The sequence below is a fragment of the Branchiostoma lanceolatum genome, chromosome 2 (genome assembly GCF_035083965.1).
Source record: "Branchiostoma lanceolatum isolate klBraLanc5 chromosome 2, klBraLanc5.hap2, whole genome shotgun sequence".
Lineage (NCBI taxonomy): Eukaryota > Metazoa > Chordata > Leptocardii > Amphioxiformes > Branchiostomatidae > Branchiostoma > Branchiostoma lanceolatum.
The window spans coordinates 4097036-4116161 of NC_089723.1; the positions used below are offsets into that span (position 1 = coordinate 4097036).

The 19126-nt window shown below is 42.1% G+C and overlaps 1 protein-coding gene across 2 annotated transcripts in view; it reads right to left on the reverse strand.

The window, feature by feature from the left end:
• The window catches only part of LOC136426601 (uncharacterized), a 76781-nt gene that overhangs the window by 25898 nt on the left and 31757 nt on the right, over positions 1-19126 (reverse strand). Inside the window, exon 1 of one of the 2 annotated variants that reach the window (XM_066415276.1) lies at positions 17830-18105. The exons of the other annotated variant lie outside the window; for it this stretch is intronic. The gene's annotated coding sequence lies outside the window, so the exon portion shown is untranslated. Of the gene's footprint in view, positions 1-17829; positions 18106-19126 lie in introns of those variants that run through there. 2 annotated transcript variants of the gene reach the window in all.

Here is a 19126-nt window from a genome sequence, read left to right on the forward strand (position 1 = left end):
TTTCATCGAAAAAACGAATCTTTTTCAGCCTTGTGTGTTTTGTTGTCTTTTTGGTCACACTTGTACGTTTTGAATGATATTCCCATTATATACATGTTTAAAGTCAAGGGTAACACAAATCCAGCTAAGGACGCAGCGACGCCGCCAGCGTGCCGCGGGTCCAGCGAGGAGGGGCCTAAAGGAGTCATTCAAGAGGATCTGCTTGCCTTTTACCGTCAAGCGAACCTATCTATCCTTACCGTTAATCATGTGCATCCAGCACTAATTCAACGTTCAGCGTTGTCGAAAAATTCTTCATGGAGCGTAATTGTTGGTCACTCTAATTTTACGTAGCATGTCATTTGTTATTCAGAATACATTTATTGACAACCAGATTAATTTGATTACCATATTTCCTTAAGTCACAAATTGTCACAACCTAACCCATTACATGAATACGCCTCAAGGGCGCTGTTAAGCGTTTCCGTCCTTCCTGAATTTACCGTTAAGTGTTGCCAACGTCCTCTGCATTGCCAGTACCCCCCATACAGGCCCTCATTCCAGCAGCTGGGTGTCAGTGCCCCCTTCCCCCATGCATACCCTCATTCCAGCGGCTGGTTGTTAGGTTTGTCCCGATGATTTATGAGTGTTTATCACCCGGGCCATCAGGAGAGGGGCAGGGCCGAGCACGGATCGGTAAATATGAACAGGCTTGTTACTGTTAGGTAATGATGCGAGATGCTGAGCTAACGTTATAATGCTCGGCGACCATAACTACCGTAGACTAGAAAGACATAAAAACACATTTCTCCCCGGCCATCAGGAGAGGAGGAGTGCCGAGCACGGATCGGTAAATATGAACAGGATTGTCCCTGTACGGTAATGATGCGAGATTCTGGGCGTTAAATGCTGGGCGAACACAACTACCGTAGACTAGAAAGACATTTTCCTGTATCCTTTCAATCCGTTTTCACCTCCAATGAAATAAAAATAACTTTTTTTAGAGGGCAATGTCTTGCGTATTACGCATTATGCATGTTTGCAAATACTAGAAACTTAAGTGCACAACAATTACACAAGGTATGACATTTTCTGAACGGAAAGTTTAATGTACGGTACGCACAGTGCATGCTCTCGCTGTGATTCGAACATAATCAAAATAGCTAAGCAAAGAAATAACAAAAGCCATATACATGTGTGTCAAGTTTTAGACGTATGGTGGTGTATACGCTGACAGAAACACGAAACATATCTTGTCTTAAAAAACAGTTACACGAAGGTTTTTTGGCAATCCTGATTAATGCATGCAGGTGTACGAATCTTCGAGATAAAGTAGAGTATTCAAACAATACGGAAATTATAATTGCTTCTAATCAACAGACCCACTCGACGTGATTGAATTATATCATAATCCGTCTCGCCCAACCAATCGCTGAAAGCCCTCATTTTTACAGCGCGGAGACTCCTGGGCAACCAATGAGTGACCAAAGATCATTGGTCATTTAAATCACTGTAAGGTCATTGAAATAAATAGGTAGTCCTTGAGAGACCATTGAAAGACCATTGAGAGACAATAGGAAGGTCTTGGAGACCATTGAGCGCTTAGTGAAACATTTTAGAGATCTGATTATTGTCTGAACGTTCGACTGTCACGCCACTGTGAAATTCCCATTTTGCACTTACAGCAAGCCAGAGACGCCCTACTCTCATTGCTGTTACCTGGCCTTTTCTTAAATATTTTAAAGACCTGAAACACTAACAATCTATTTGTTCACATGGTATCCAGATAGCATTACGTAAAACCACCAGTTGTCTTTTTTGACTCGAAGCCTTAATTACGACGATCCATCAAAGCAGATGGCCACACTCTTGACATCTTTTCTAATATTTACATTCTTTCAACATGTTTATTCAGCGTTAACGCTAGGCAAGTAACAGGTGGTCCCAGCTAGACTATAGGAGACCATAGGAGGCATTGTTTAGACTCTACCAGCCTCTGCGGGTCGCTGGGAAAATAGCAGAAATTGGCCAAATGGAGTCAACTGTATATGAAAGGGGTCGGCTATGGAGATAGGGTCAAATATTGGATGGGAATGTTATCGTCCATGGCCAAAGTCCCCCGGCAAATGTTCTCTCTATAGCCGACGCGGTTAGTCTGGTAGAGACTAGCACTGTTACCGGAGTTGGACATGTAACAAAAGAGAAAAACTTCTTTAAGTTACTAAGAAAAGTTAATATCCACTGAAAGAATGTAAAAAGATCTATTCAATGTTTTTGAGCTCGACTCTGTGAAATCCACATTTTAGCACGTCAGAGATGCTCTGCTTCCATTGAACACCTGACAGACCAATCTTTTATTTGTTCACATGTGGTATCCAGATACTCGTAGTTGGACTCAACTTCGGTAACCAAAGCATGAAATTGTCTTTTCGACCTCATCATCTTATCTACGTGGAATTCAAACGTGCAAATCAAGATTCAATGTTTTTGAGCTCGACTCCGTGAAATCCACATTTTAGCACGTCATAGATGCTCTACCTCCATTGATGTTACCTGGCTCTTCTAAAAACATTGAAGACCTGACAGACCAAACTTTCATTTGTTCACATGTGGTATCCAGATAGTTGGGCTCAACTTCGGTAACTATGGCATAGAATTGTCTTTTCGGACGTGAAGCTTTAGTTATGATATCCTCATCTTCTTATCTACATGGAATTCAAACATTCAAATCAAGATTCCCTAAGATTTCTGACTTAATTACTTTGCTCACAAGTTTTGTGAGATCAAAGCCTTCTAATTGACATAACGCGCGGAAAAGGATAGTTCATTAGCACATTTCGGACATTTCGTCTACCTGTTAAACTATTTTCCCCGCAACTTGAAAAGAAAATCAAGAGGAAGAATCTGCGAGCTGCACAAAGGAGCGGTAATGCCGTGCATTCCTGCGGCATCGCGGAGGGCCGGAGATCAGGGCGGCGTCGGGGCCGTGTTACCCCGCCTATCGCGCCTTCCGTTCCCCCGGACTCGCACCGACGGACGCGATGACAGACACGCGGGTTCGCAATCTCCAAGCAGATGTTGGATTGAGAAATTGTCAGCTTTTCTGACTGCCAGAATTCTTTGAAAAGCCATTTACCCAAATATCTACAGACAGGGAACTCGAAAGGCACTTCTTTTCAAAAATGGCGCGCTCTAAAACTATTTCTAGATGTAGATTGTAGCTTGTATCTGTACAGATCGAAGGCCCATTGGAAAGAAAAAAGAAATCTTTTGGAAATCTTTTGGACTGATAACTTTCTGTAACCTTTTCTTATGATTCTAGTACTAGCAGTTGTGATCCACTGGTTGACTACTGTTTCTGTGTCCTACTGTAAAGCTTTGCAGCGTATTTCAGTCACTGACTATTAGTCATTTACATGGCCATTTGCTCACATAAGCAAGTTATGCAAGTTATAGAAAAATTCTGTAATCCTATACATTTTTGGATCAGGTGGTTGCTACGCAATGCTTGACCGGGTAGCTACCCCTCCCTTTTCCCTTATTAACAACAATCTGAAAATAGGTAACAGTAACAGTTTTACAAGCGGTCTGCGGAAGATAGATCAGATAGTTGTCAGGGAATCTAGGCAGTAAGAAAACGTTACGGTCCCACACCAACACATCTGCTTGGAGATTAGCATGTTTGTGTCCATGGTGCCGAGAGTGTTGTCCTTTCGTATCGTCTCTTTGCGCAAACTGCGCTTTGGAGTGCTTACAGATCGGATTTGTGCAGGCGCAAGGCAGAACGTTTTGGAGAATAATGTAGACATTCATTTACGCTCCTTGTGTGCTATTTTTCGCTCAGGAAGTGAATTTCTTTTCGGCTGCTGCGATCCATGATTCTCTTACACAATGATAATGTTAGCTGTGTCAAAGAAGAACGTAACCACCAACCAACCAAGAAACCAAAAAACACGCAGAATAAAAGATATCTACAGAACTACAGATAACTTTTAAACGTGCGACGAAAGACGAATGACATCTATCAACAACCAACGTAGTTACAAAGAAAACGGAAATGCTATACAAAAGCACGTCAAATACTTTGACCGCCTCTACATGTATTGTCCTATGAGGCGACAAATACTAACGTTGTAGTTTTTACCATTTTTACCACTCTATGTCAGTAATAATTGTCCTCTCACTAGCATTTCTCGTGCAACTGGGTTAACAACAGACATCTCTGCCGTATACGTAACCCGTCAATTTTACATCCACTTGTCGAAAAGGAGGTCGACAGCAAACAAGCCTACCTACAGCCGAAATAGAGCGGCACAAGGACCCTGTACTGTACAAGAGGAGTCTGTCAGGACGTACCAGCTGCTGCACTCGGGATTAGAACACGGGCTGGATAGAGAGAACAATACGGCTACTTCAGCTTTGCCATACTTTATCCGTGATGCGTCAAACTTGTGTAGGCAAGGACAGTATATGTGGAGGTAGCACTTAAGGGCTGAAAAAACAACGGTAAATGAGAAGAATTTCGCTCTATTAGCTAGCGGGGACTAAACTAAATCCGCAAGGGCGAACCAGTCATATATGTATAAGAAATACTTTATCCACGATGTGTTAGACTTCTGTGGGTACGGACAATCTGTGAACGTAGCGCTAAACGGCTGAAAACACAACGATGAATATGGGTAGAAATTCGCTCTAGTTGCGCGGACCATACTAAAACCGCAAGGTCGAACCAGTTATACGGAGTTTATCGAAGGGTCATTGACCTCCACGCGATGTGTTTGAAATAACCACTTGATAGACTACAGGGATTAGTTGAAGTTTGGTGTTCCGGAAACTGAATCGAGCCGCTATTTGCCATTGCTGTTGCTCTTAACCCCCTCTCACTGGACCCGCGGCACGCTGGAGGCGTCTCTGCGGCTGATCGAATCGACAAAGCACTCAACAAATTTCATCGACAAAAAACGAATCTTTTTTGATTAGTATGAAAGGCTTTTATTCCCTTACAATGACATCCTTTGAGAGACGCACATCTCAACGACAACCTGTGAAGAGACCACCTGTTGGACGATCCCATGTGTCTATGTGAATAGGGGGCCATAATCTCATTTTAAGACTTCTTTCTCCACACAACTTCTGATAGAGTGTGAAGCCCACAACAAATATACCTACGGATTTTAGATCCTTTCAACAATCTGACAACATGTGCACATCCTAACCGACAGGCGGACCACAATGCGATCAAGCCTACTTTCTTGTATTGTGTTAAATACGCTGCTATGCAGCATGAAAACTGCCGCTCCAGAAGGAAAATATCTTAACAATAACGCTCCTGCAGTTAACTTTTCTGTGCAAGCTGCTAGGGGATCCAAACCTGCACAACTTCTTCCATATGTCAAAAACTATCTATCTCCCAAAAAATCAATATGCGATAGCCTGTTTAGGGCAAAAGATACAAATACCGGCAGTTCTACTGCAGTATCAAGGTCACGCACCAGGGGTCCCAAAGTTGACGTTGACCTTCGTCTTGCAAAGATCGAGATGTCCAGAACAGAGATACATTATAGGTTCAACATTTAGTCCAACGCTAACGGACGTTTTATCTATTATACTTCAGTCAACTAAAGTATTATACAAATTTGAGGAGGGCCCAATAATGTAAACTTAAGTAGGTATTTTTGTCTCACTGATATAGACTATGACAACGTACTCACCAACAATAACCTCAACACGGAAGAGCCTGTATCAGCGTACATGGCCTACAGACACGAACAGCGTTATTTATACAGTAGTATATATCCTGCTACATCCGCACTGTGGGTCTGGGCCCGCGCCAAGTCTCCATTTAAGTCGATGGAGGAAATGTAAGAGTTCGCAGCCGCGGAAGATGTATTTATAACGGGGATGAAGTCATCAACACGGTCAAGTTCGTGATAAACAATATTTCTTTATCCCTTCTTCGCTTGTTCAGTCATTCATTCTCTGATTCAGTCATACTATGCCCTTCTCTATAATTTCCTTTGTCTGTTTGCTTCGTTTTTTTCCGTCCGATTTCTCACTTTGTGTAGACGTGTCCTTTGTTAGTCCCTTTAATTTTGTCTTTTTTCTTCCTTCCTTTCTCACGTTTACATTCATTGTTGTCTATTTCGTCCAAGTGAGTATTGCATCGTTGTGTTTTAAATGGTTCGTTAGTAATAGTCTGAACGTGAACACAAGTGAAATGAAAACAGAAAATTATAAGTAATTGCAGTAGTTGGATACAAAGGTTTGATACCTTGAGTTAACGTGAGTTCAGCCAGAATTTGTCAGACAGTAATGTTGTCATACCAGTACAGACGTCATGGAACGTTTATAAATTAGTACATCATCTACTTATTATGAGAGTAGACTTTAACTTGATTTGGAATTATGACAAGCTCGTCTGGAGTTTAATGACCTGTGACTCATCCCGTAATTGTCTGGTAACGTCGGACGTGGTCAGGATAGTTTTACCTGAGGGACAACGTTTGGATACATCACCTGAAGCACAGGATATGTCTTCCCGCGTTCTTTCCTGCTTAATATTTGTACGATGATGACTTGATATTCAACATCTTTTCAAGCTGACGCATTGACAAATTGCCTACAGGGATGTCGGAGTACAAGTCAATGTCTTAAAAACATTATGAAAGGCAAAATCCCCTGGAGAGAAAAACTGAACTTAGTCTGAGAGACTTATGCAAAATAATCATGACAAAGGTGATTAATTTTCCGACTCTTTAGCATTGCTATATTAGTAATTAGTCCAAAATAAAAGACGGACACGTCGTCAACATGCAAGGGGTCTGATATTCCTTTATTTTTAATCTGTACAAAGCTAAAGGAAATCTGTATTACTGTCTAACAAAATTTATATACGCTGGTGATATCATATCTAATATATTTTAGAGATGACTGTTATTCTACTTCATGAACAGAGTGTAATTAGTAATTAGACAGCAACTACATGTAGGGGGCGTGAATATGAAAGGTTTTGTCATTCTGTTGTTATCATATTGTATGAAAGGAAAAGAAAACTGGGTCACTGGGTCCCACAGCGCTGTTAGACAGTGGAGTGTGGACAAGACCTGCATCCAAACCTTGTTTATATCTGACATTTTTGTGACCTAACGATTAGACGATGTAGAAATGCCTCAGAATGTCGAGTTTAACGACGCTATCGGGGCAACAGGTGTCAGAGAACAGTGTCAAATATCACGTTTCATTTTCTTTATCTAGGTCAGTCAGTCAGCCAGGGAGTCAGTCAGTCAGTCAGTCAGTCAGTCAGGGAGTCAGTCAGTCAGTCAGTCAGTCAGCCAGGGAGTCAGTCAGTCAGTCAGCCAGGGAGTCAGTCAGTCAGTCAGTCAGGGAGTCAGTCAGTCAGTCAGTCAGTCAGTCAGTCAGGGAGTCAGTCAGTGAGTCAGTCAGGGAGTCAGTCAGTGAGTCAGTCAGGGAGTCAGTCAGCGAGTCAGTCAGGGAGTCAGGGAGTCAGTCAGTCAGTCAGTCAGTCAGTCAGTCAGTCTGTATATATGTATGTATGCATGTCTATTTGTCTGCCTGTCTGTCTGTCTGCCTGCTTATCTGTCTGTCTGTCTGTCTGTTGTCTATCTGTCTGTATGTCTATTTCTGTGTCAGTTTTTATACATATTTACTGGTTCGTTTTTAGACATAATGTCGACACAGTAATTGTATTTTGAGCTTGTTGTATTTACCGCTATTACCTAAGAATTTCCTCGGTCATAATAAAAAGGTCTGACCATTTCTCTCCTAACTGCAAATGGAACGTTCCAGCATAACTCCAATACTCGGAAGGGTCGCCTGGGGTCACAAATTGCAGCCAGGAAACGACTTTATTGACGGTTTGATGAGATTGTCGGACTTATGACTGACAGGCCTTCCATGTCAATCTGCAGCAATTGATATAACAGGATATATTGTTTCAACAAATTGATTTAAAATCCTACAAATCGTATTTGCAGTCCTCTTTTGCCATGATTGCTTGGGGCACAATGCCCGGAGCTTTTCATAATTGATCGATTGTAACTAAATGTCAGAGACAAAATTATGGAGGGCTGTTACAACTTTGACTGAAGTATGTCAACCGACAAAGACAGATTAAGTGTCTTATTTTGGAACATTGTCTCTAGTAAGGATCCAATAATAATGTTAAGGTGTATTAGCAGCACGAACTGTAGGTATTTTCGCATACAGGTTGAAAGGAGCAGTCATATACATATATATATATATATACATATACATATACATTTACGTTGCACAATTTTCAACGAGACCATGACAGGCACAAATAGGGGGCCCAAACCTATTTCACTTCTTCCTTACGTTAAAAGCTTTCTGCCACAAAAAAAAATTCAAGACCATAGCAGGTTCAGGACAGATAGAGTAGAAAACCTGAAGTCTGTTGCAGTACCAAGGACAGACACCAGGAGGCCCAAAATTGACCCTGACATTGTGTCCACAATATCTACCCACACACCGAATATCATCACAATCCATCCAGAGGTTCTCAATTGCTCCCAGCACACGACGCTAGGCCATAGCGTCTAGATATTTCTTTATCCCAATTTTCCTTTGTGTCACTCTAATATTAAGATCACAATAAGGTCGTGTCCGTACTTTGTGTTTTATGAATAATTTACAGAGAGAGACCGAAAGACCCAAGGACATTCTATCGTGCCAGTAACGTTTCCCGGCATGCCCTGCGCGCCCTCCAGTCGACTGGTTAATCTCCAGACTAATCACAGGCGACATGGGGAGGATAACTCCGGATCGGAACAACTTTATTAATTGTCTGGACGTCCTTAGTGAAAGCGGTGATAAATCTTACGGTAGTTACCAAGGAGGGGTCAACCATTTCTGTCATGGTAAGGGGGTCAATTAGATTGTACGAAAACTGGAAGTCTGGACGGAGTAGGCGTTTGTACAATGAATATATCAATTGTATTCCTGTTATGTATTCTTCTCCACAACTTTGGAGGGGGGAAGGTATTTTCTGAGCGTATACGTAAAAGCTACAACAAGATTGTGTATATGTACATGACGATCTAAATGTATATATCTGACGTTCTATCCCTTCTTTAAGCGGTTAAGTCAGGGGTATGTAAATGTCCGAACGAAGGTCGTCTGAAGGGTTGATCACGCGATGCGTTTTGCAGGTGCGAGGGTCATTCATCTACTCGAGAGGTGAATTTCGACCTACACAAGAAAAATGCATAAAGGAGTCCCTGGGTATGAACCAGGGCTGTCTTCAGCTTTTAATCTTTTCCCGTCCAACTCATTGTTTGGGAGCCAATATGTTGAATTTCCTTGTTAAATTCGTCATTTTAAGCTTACAAAGATACATTTTCATCAATTTCATGCCGTAAAGTTCAGATTTTGGGACGAACATGGTAAAAAAAAATATTATTATATGAATGTACCATATTGCGTTTCCTGATTCTCCAAAGGTATATATTTTGTGGCAACATTAACTGTCAATTTAATGTTTACTCTTGTCAGAAGCCCAGCTGACCTGACGAAAACCTGTATAGTTTTGTGATGTCCATAAACTATTTTACTTTGCAAAGCAGCGCTGTAAGCAACAGTAAAGTGTGCATTAACCACACAAACGTTTTATTATTTCCTGCCCTGGAAAACACACACATAAACCCATGATTTATACCGGGAAAATGTGTCTGCTGCATGTATTAACTTTTCCCTGACACTGGAAATTGAAATGTTAGTCCTCTGTAACTCCGAGCCAGAACATAAACCATCGCTTGAGTAATGTCAACCTAAAGAGAACAGTTTCAACAAGCAAGAGATGCATATCGGCCACAACCTTGGAAGATAGAATACGCTGTCATCTGAGATTTAAATTAACGGCAACCAAATAAAAAGGCCAGCAATACTCTTAATTTGTCACATAGTTTGTAGTAATAGTTTTTTTTTTCATACCACAGCCAGCACCCAGGCTGAATGAAAGGACTTCACTCATAGCGAAATACTGTGGTTTTATGTTCGCGGTTTTCGCGGTGAACTTTTTACCGCGAACTTAAAAAAACACCACAAAAAACATTCCATTGTGTGACTGTATGACTACTATTGTTTCAATGCGAAGTCAAAACCACCGCGAACACTCGAATATTTTTGCATTTACAGTATCCTGCGAATGTGCTGGAAGGGTAAAGTGTACTCGCGATTCGAGATGATATGTATCCTTTAAATAGAATCAAAGTTTCAATCCATTCCAATATCATAGACTGTACATTTTACTTCGTTATCTCTGATTTAATTCTTTCTATGTCATCTGCACAAGTAAGCGGATAGTTCGAAGGAATTAAATTTTGAAAATATCATGTTTAAGTATCAATTTATTTCACTTACACGTCCGCAATATTCAGTACGGAATTGACAAGGTCACTCCGAAGGGTTAGATACTCTGACAGGAATTGGGCGCTACGGATTCAGATGAAGATAAAATGATGAAACCGCCGTAGAGAAAGCCATAAATCAGAATAATTTGATGAAGTTATTAGAGAATAGATCAAACAGAGACGCCTGTCTGACAGATCTAGGTCAGGTTACAGAGATGTCCCCAAGAGGACGCTGATGAATTCTAGTATCACAGCATCAGGGTTTGCCAAGCACCTCTGCATCGCTGATTTTGATGTTGTTCACATGTATCTGCGATTAGATGGAAGTTTTAGTGATGTTTAAACCTGGCTACTGATTTTGTTACAATTGAATCTGCTTTCAAGAAGTTTTCTAAAAAGACTCACACACATGGTGAAACTAGGGACATAACATACATGTATTTTTTTTTTCCTTTTCCTGTTTATTATGTCCCTTTTCCGAGTTTCTCCAAACGTTTTGAAGATAGCAATATTCCGAGAATTCTGGTTTTGGGCCCTTCTTGTTTAAGACGGCAAAATACGTTGCCACCTTTTACATCGTTAAATTCTAAAACGTTACCTGTTGGCATATCTGGTCACAAGTGATATAAACCTATATAAATGGATACAACTACGGTTGACATTCGAACCCCACAGACTGTCCATCACCATAAACCGCCAATTCCACCTGCACAGTCCGTCAAAAGGGTCCGTAACCCCGACAAGAGGAACCTATTCACGATGTCACGGTTCGTCCAGCACCTAACCCCCGGGCAGGACGGATGGGCGAGCGGATAAATGTCTCGGATTTTACTGGAGAATAATTACATCTCACGGGGCCCGTAACGCCCCGGCCCGCGGGCTCGGATGGCTATGCTTCATAACAGAGAGACATGAATTTTTAACAGAAATGATAACAAAACGAGACAAAACGAGACAAAACGTACGCTGGGATAGAGAGATGACAGGGTCTGCTATACATCGGACTCCGTTATTAACAATACGAGCAAGTTCACCAATATTCCTTTTGTAAAAATGCCAGTACATACTAATATAGAGTGACATGGATTTTTAAAAGAAATGATTGTATGTTCGGATAGAGAGATGACAGGGTCTGCTATACATCGTATTCCGATTCCGTTGGTAACAATACGAGCAAGTTCAATAATATTTCGTCTGTGAAAAACCAGTGCGAATTGATTTTCCCTAGAGGGAGACAAGATAAACCGAGAGTAAAAGAAGGAAGAGTTCCAGCTATAGATAATTCAGCGTTAATACATGTCTCTACAAAATCAGAAATACTTGAAAACACTGCAATGTATGATCAAACTGCCATTTTGACTTGGAAAAGAAACTTGGAACTCTGCATGTAGCTACCACAGCATATTCACATATTATGAGTTGACTAACACAGCAGACTGAGTGTAATGGAAAGCTAAGCCATGGTACATGTAGTAGAAATATATACCCGCTATAAAAGTATGACGTCTTTCCTGTGACGTTGACGAAATGCGGAACTTGTTTTCTGAAATTCAACGCTAACCGTCACTGTCTACACGCATCTGCCGCTCACAGACAGAGTCATCAGTGTTATATCAGGAAAAACCCACCAACGATCGCGATCCTGACGACTGAATCTCCAAGCAGATGTAGTAGGTCCGGCTCAGTGTTTTGTGAGCGTTTTTGCGGCATTTTGGTCGTCAGTCTAGTTACATGTATGTCTTCGTCTTCTCTTATTCTATCACTAGAAAACGTACGAAATGCAGCAAAAACACACGTAAAACACTAAGTCGGACCTACAACATCTGCTTACAGATTACAGATAAACAGCCGTCTAATGTATCTGGTTTTACATCTCAGAAAAGCTAATAGCAACGTGGACAAGTTGAAATAAACGATCGTGATCTTTTGCCGCTTGGCTATTTTGGTGATTCAGTGCCATATTTACGACAGAGCGCAATAAAACCCGATTGTACCGTACCGTCGCAGAGGTATGAAAACGATGACAGAGGATATCCCCACCCGGTGTAACGCGCTCCCTAATGGTGACAAATGACGTGTATCTAACTTGCAAATCAAGAGGGTTTCATGTGGGCTCCTCAGTACTAATCTAGCCTCACATCAATCAGCGTTTGGGCAGACGGAGTGGCGAGAGGTGACTGATACATACCGTAGTCTCCAACAGACTTCGCCGTGGGCTTAACAGATGATAAAGAATGGGAATTATCGGGACATATCGCCGGAGGAGTTTTGTATATATAGTCGGTATAACACACAAGCTTCTGTATCTGCATCTGTATCTACATTGTACGATAGCTGGTATAACCGCCGTTCGGCGTAACACAACAGCTTCGCGGGCACGCGGTGCGGCAGCAGCTGGTTGTATAACAATGGATGACCTTGTCACCTAACCGGATCTAGCTGCAAGCGTTGTTTAAAGCTGTCGAACAAGGATGCCCATAGGTAGAAGTACACAGTCGTCCGTATCCATCCGGCCATATTTAAACTCCTACATGAATGCAGGATGGGCCCTTGCGTTGGCTGGCATTTGAGACTACAGCTATGTGACATGCGGAATAGGTTTCCCAGAAATTCCCGCGCTTTTAATGATACCCCCCGGGGTGTCGTTTCGATTTCTCGCAGTGGATCTGATGTCGGAAAAATTATTCTATTTACAAGATTACCATCAACTCTTCATGATCAGGGTACGTTGACAAGCGCACAGCTCGCTGGATTGGATACATACAGATCTTGGCAGTATTTCCTTGAATTAAATTACCAGATGATTGACGTGCATTTGGGACGACAATATCAAATTAGCGTAAAATGCCGCCGCGTAGTTGTCATACAAAACAAGCCGCATAACGTATCGTTCTTCGGCTGCCACATTCAACACCATGCGTCTTGTAATGCACAAAGCACATACAATGTACTGTGGCAGCATTTCTAAAGCATCGCAGGGAAAGGCGAGATATCTAAAGACATTCGATGAAATAGACTATAATATACGGCAACAATACAATATGCATATCTATGAATATCATATCTAGGCACAGCTAGATAAGGCTCTAAAGCGGCTTTCTGAGCTTAAGCGATAACTTTGAAAAACAGTAACATTCTTACCAACGAAAAGCACTTGAAACCCTACCATATAGACACAGAGAACAGTCTCTCGCTGTAAAGGTATCTATCTATATCTATTAACTGAAATAGACTTTGATACACGCCTACATCACAATATGCATATCTATGAATTTTATATCTACATGCAGCCACAGCACACAATGTACATAAGGCTCAAAAGCGGCTTTCTGGGCTTAAAGCGACCACTTAGAACCGAGACAGAAACGTTCCTGTCAAGCAAAAAGCAATCTCACCTTGTAGGCCCAGCAGAGAGAAATCCCTGCTGTAGATCTAGAGCGAAGCTGTAGTGATAGTGTGATGATGTGATCATCTACTATGCTCTACCGCATCAACCCATTGCGTCACATCCCAAGGGTCACATGTATTCCGTCCGCAACCTGCGATTCGAAACTACGCCTGCCGCGTTTATTACATTTCTGGTATCACATGAGCGTCACTGGGTAAGCTTTTTACTCCGGGAAGGAGGATGACCTCCTTCTGGGAGTATTCGGAATGCATTTGTTTGCGCGTTCGCAGCTATAACTCACGATCCCGTTGTCGCATTGGTGTGTAATTTGGCATATCGTTTGCCTGGTTCGGCGTGGTGATGCACAAATGCTTTCTTACACCATAACTACTTTAAACGTCAATCCAATATCGTAATTGCACCCCTATAATTAATGCTATGTCCCACTGCCCTGCCATAGGGACCATGTTATAATCCGTTATGCATGAATGGAATACTTCAGGCAGATACGGGGTATAAATCCTCCTTACTTGCTGTGATTGTATAGTCACTGTTACATTGAAAAATAGACAACGTGCATCACTACACGCAACCTAGCAAACGATATACCAAGTTACATACCAATGCGGCAACGGGAATTGTGAGTTTTAGCTGCGAACATGTGCATAGTGACCTCCAGTCTGTGTATTAAGTATACCGTGTCCACTCGCAACTTGCATACAGTATGTGCGCACGGGACGGACGATGCACTTTTACGCACAGTGTGAAAATGGCAAATCTCTGGACCTTCAAACTTACCACACTTGTAGTTTATAATACGTAGGCTGTGACAATGCCAAAAGTTTACGCAGGGGATGAAAGATTGTTGAGAAATATCTCTCAGAAAAGTGCGCGCGCCAGTGTCACTTCCGGGTTGTTAGATCCGGTGACCTTTGACCTTCTTGAAATGTTACGTAATATAAACTTTTTTTATTGCAAATAGCTTGATAGCTATAGATCAGGCCGGCCTGCAATAAATTGTGGAAAGAGGATTTACTGCATATTTGTGATTTCTGATACATCTTAGTTGTAAGGCTGAATGGTTCGTTGATAATTGAAAAGGGGCCATCTAGATCTAACTTTGTGACTTTTCCCGGAATTTCTAGATCCCATCTGTGCCATGCTGTAAAAACATACTTTTCAGCAGGTTGACCACTCATGTATTGAAAGAAAAAGATAAACAAACACTTTTTTCTTTACTTGCTCTAAAACACTACTTGGACTGTGCAGAGATGCAATTTGTGTGGGTCAATACTTGTACATACTATAAATACTTCACGGAGAATTGTGTCCTACGGACTCTTGTTCAACTTCAGAGTTTCAGTCGATGCGATCTTTCAGTTTCATCAGTGTCTTAGATTAGAGAAACTGAAACTAGTACATGTGCCAGGCAATAACTTTGTTCTCCGCATGCAACTTCATCTAAACGTGTTGGTAAATGACATTGTACAGGACTGTTGGGACAACGTTTAAGCTCTGTAATCGTTACTAAGTGTATTTTTTGATACCCACTGTCATTTATCGGGTACATTTTGCTGTAGAGATGCAAAGAGGAGAAGAAAGACGAATCTATGCCATAATAGGTGATGCTTCAGCAAAGTAGTCATGCAGTAAGATCTGATAGATATCGTATCCAGCGATTTATCTTTCCAATCGCAGTGCGCACTACTCTGATCATGAGACATAGTGTAATATCGCTACCAATCTTTCTGCAGTAGCGATTTCAGGTATCAAGGAATCCATCTTTCCGCCTCACATGCAGACCACGTGCTGCTATCCTCTGCAATATCCATCCAAAGCTAGCGGTACATGACACCTAACCAATAAAGCAATGTCCCAAGAGTATCAAGTGTATCAAGTTCACACATCGAAGTAGGTTTTCTGTATTGAAGTGGCCAAGATTATACTGTTACTTCATTAACAGATTCATTCTTGTATGTTGTATTTTAGTTCTGGAAGGGCCTTGATTTCGCGTGGCAGCTTTTTCTTATTTTCTTATCAACAATATGCGTTAAAGGAATGTAATGTCACGTTTTGTTACATATTTGACTTAGAAATAGCATACAGTCTATAAATATAATTATATACACTTACATACACCATTTAACAGCATGTAAAGTTGCGGGACTTTTTCTGGTTGAGCTTATTGACCACCAGTCAGAAAACGTCTACCAGGCAATCACTCAACATCGACATGTTGAATGTTATACATTCGCACAACGTTGCAATGTTTCATCTAGATAATGTCGATGCCATAAATCACTCGGCACTTGCACTTGAGGTATATTCAGCCTACTCAGTGTCTTGAATACCTCTGTATTGTCCCATGTGACATTTTACCAACAAAAAAAATGACTGAATGAAGACCTTTCATTACTTAACACATATCTGAAAAGAATGATTCTACTTTTCATTCTGGGGGACGAGTACCACTTGGAAATAGACGCAGCAATAAAAGTTGAAATATCATCTCTCTCGTTAGAATATATCAGTGGAAGGTCGACCTGCCTGAGTCGGACAGATATGAATCGATGCGACATGCTTTCCACGGTTCAAAGTCGGTTGATACCAATTCGGTAAAGTGCACTCCTGGCTCGTTGCCAGGGCACCACGTGACGTACGGTGTCGTTCCCAGGGGTCTGTCTGTCACGCGGTTATGTGATTCTGGAGATTGTACGTTCTGTTCTGTACGAGTCTTGGAGACACACAAAACTTTTTGTGTCATTTTAAGACAGCCAGGGGTTCTAATGGACATTTTATTTTTCACTGCCTGCAGCAAAGAACTCGGACCAATCAATAGTTGAATTTAAGTAGAAATAGCTTTAGAAATTTGCTGTCTCTGTGACTGGAGTTGCCTTGAACAGTCAAAAATTTGGGTAAGTCCAAAAACTTGTGTTAAAATTGCAGTATAACGTTTTACAAAATGACTTCTACGAACACAGATGGATTTTGAAGTGAAACTTTAGAACAATAGTATTTCCACTTTTATTTACATATCATTCTTATCTTATTTGTCCCTTATGTGCAATGTATACTGTTATTTGTCTGTTGCCTCTGGGCGTGTATTAGCTGCAATGTTACTATGATTATCATCATATTCAATATGATGCACATGTATCATTCGAACATATTACGGAATACACTCGATTCGCTCAATCTTGCCCTATCTCTAACACAGAATGGCTTTTAAGAAAAAGGCTGCCATGCGCCTTCGCTAATCACATTTCATGGCCGCGTGCGCCTTTTATGGCAGTACGGGGTTCTGACAGCTCATGTAAGATTGCCGGCCCCAGGGGACGGGAAATACCATTAAACATTTAGCAGTAAATCGTTTATAGCAGCAGACGACAGCTTACTGTAAAATTCCTGCATGCGAGCAGCACGCATAAATATATTATCTGCTCTAACTATCCCTAGTTGTGTTCAAATATTTGATTGTTTTTTCATAAATTCCTTCCGATTTCTGATGACACGTTGCCACTCTTTGTGTGCTCACTGATGTACACACATACATACAGACAGACATGCAATTCAGATGGGAACACTAAACCTCATAAGTAAGAGTCTTTATCGAATAGACTCATCCGCATTGCATCCGATATGGCAATGCAGCATCAAGGACAACGATCCAATAGTGCACATGCATGGTCCTTGAAATCCAGAAATCAGCTATAGACATCTTACAAAAACATCCAGGATTCATATGAACGACTACAGCAAGATCTACACAGTAGCCCGCCAACTTCCATATCTTGCGTTAAAAGCCCATGTCCAGAATAGGATGAGATACTATCGTGTAAAGACAAATACTCGGGAACAAGGGGACATATAATGACGCGGTGCATTTTGTCTTTCTGCAGTTCATCTTCTCTCTTCAAAATCCGATATACATTCGTCCGCTTGCCTTAAAAGGCGTCCTGAACCGTTGAAGCAACATTACGTTAACTTGCACCTCTGTCACTACAAATGGATACATTGCATCAATGTCGAATGCAAGCCCAGGTAGCATGTAACGCTAATGAATGAAACGCTTACCGTCCTCTCTTTGCACAATGTAGCAGGTTGCTTGGTTAGGTTGCCTGGATATCCCAGAATTGGTCGCACAGGTGTTCTGCTGAGAGCTCGAGAGCACGGCAGCTACATACACCTGCACCGTCCGGGACCCGGAGAGGTTGTGGGGAGATCACGTTGTTGTTCCAGGCCGACACTAACCGGTCTGACTCGGTCTGACGTTTTACCGGACCCAGGAGACAGCGCAAACCTTCGCGCACACCGATATCACTAGAGATAGTGGCGCAGCCCGCGCTTCTACCTGAGCCGTTGCTAGGGGGAATGCACTCAGCCAGACGATTTTTTTCTCCCCCGCTTCTGCCTGAGCTGTTGCTAGGGGAGTCCAGACGATATTTTTTTTTCTCCCGCGCTTCTGCATGAACCGTTGCCAAGGGAGATGCAGACGATCTTTTTTTTTCTCCCGCGCTTATGCCAGAGCCGTTACCAGGGGAGATGCAGACGATCTTTTTTATTACGCGCTTCTACCTGAGCCGTTGCCAGGGGGAATGCAGACGATTTTTTTTCTCCCGCGCTTCTGTCTGAGCCGTTGCTAGGGAGATGCAGACGATTTTTTTTGTCCCGCGCTTCTGCCTTAGCCGTTGCCAGGGAGATTGCAGACGATCTTTTTTCCCCCGCGCTTCTACCTGAGCCGTTGCCAGGGGGATGCAGACGATCTTTTTTCTCCCGCGCTTTTGCCTGAGCCGTTGCCAGGGGGGATGCAGACGATCTTTTTTCTCCCGCGCTTTTGCCTGAGCCGTTGCCAGGGGGGATGCAGACGATCTTTTTTCTCCCGCGCTTCTGTCTGAGCCGTTGCCAGGGGGAATGCAGACGATTTTTTTCTCGCGCTTCTGTCTGAGCCGTTGCCAGGGGAAATAAAGACGATCTTTTTTCTCCCGCGCTTCTACCTGAGCCGTTGCCAGGGAGATTGCAGACGATCTTTTTTCTCCCGCGCTTCTGTCTGAGCCGTTGCCAGGGGGAATGCAGACGATTTTTTTTCCCGCGCTTCTGTCTGAGCCGTTGCCAGGGGAGATGCAGACGATACTTTAATTTGCTCCCGCGCCGTTCAGACTCATTAGACTCGCTCAATGCTAATCGAATCTCCGTGCTACACAGTCAGACTGCCGGGTCAGGAATACGTTCATGATTACATTCAAAGCGCAGACAGAGCCGAATAAAAACTAACGATATTGACGTGTGTTTACACGTTTGTGCTTCATATAATATCAATATGTGTACATTTTGAAATCGCGTCAGATTTGTAGACACGAATATGATAACAATA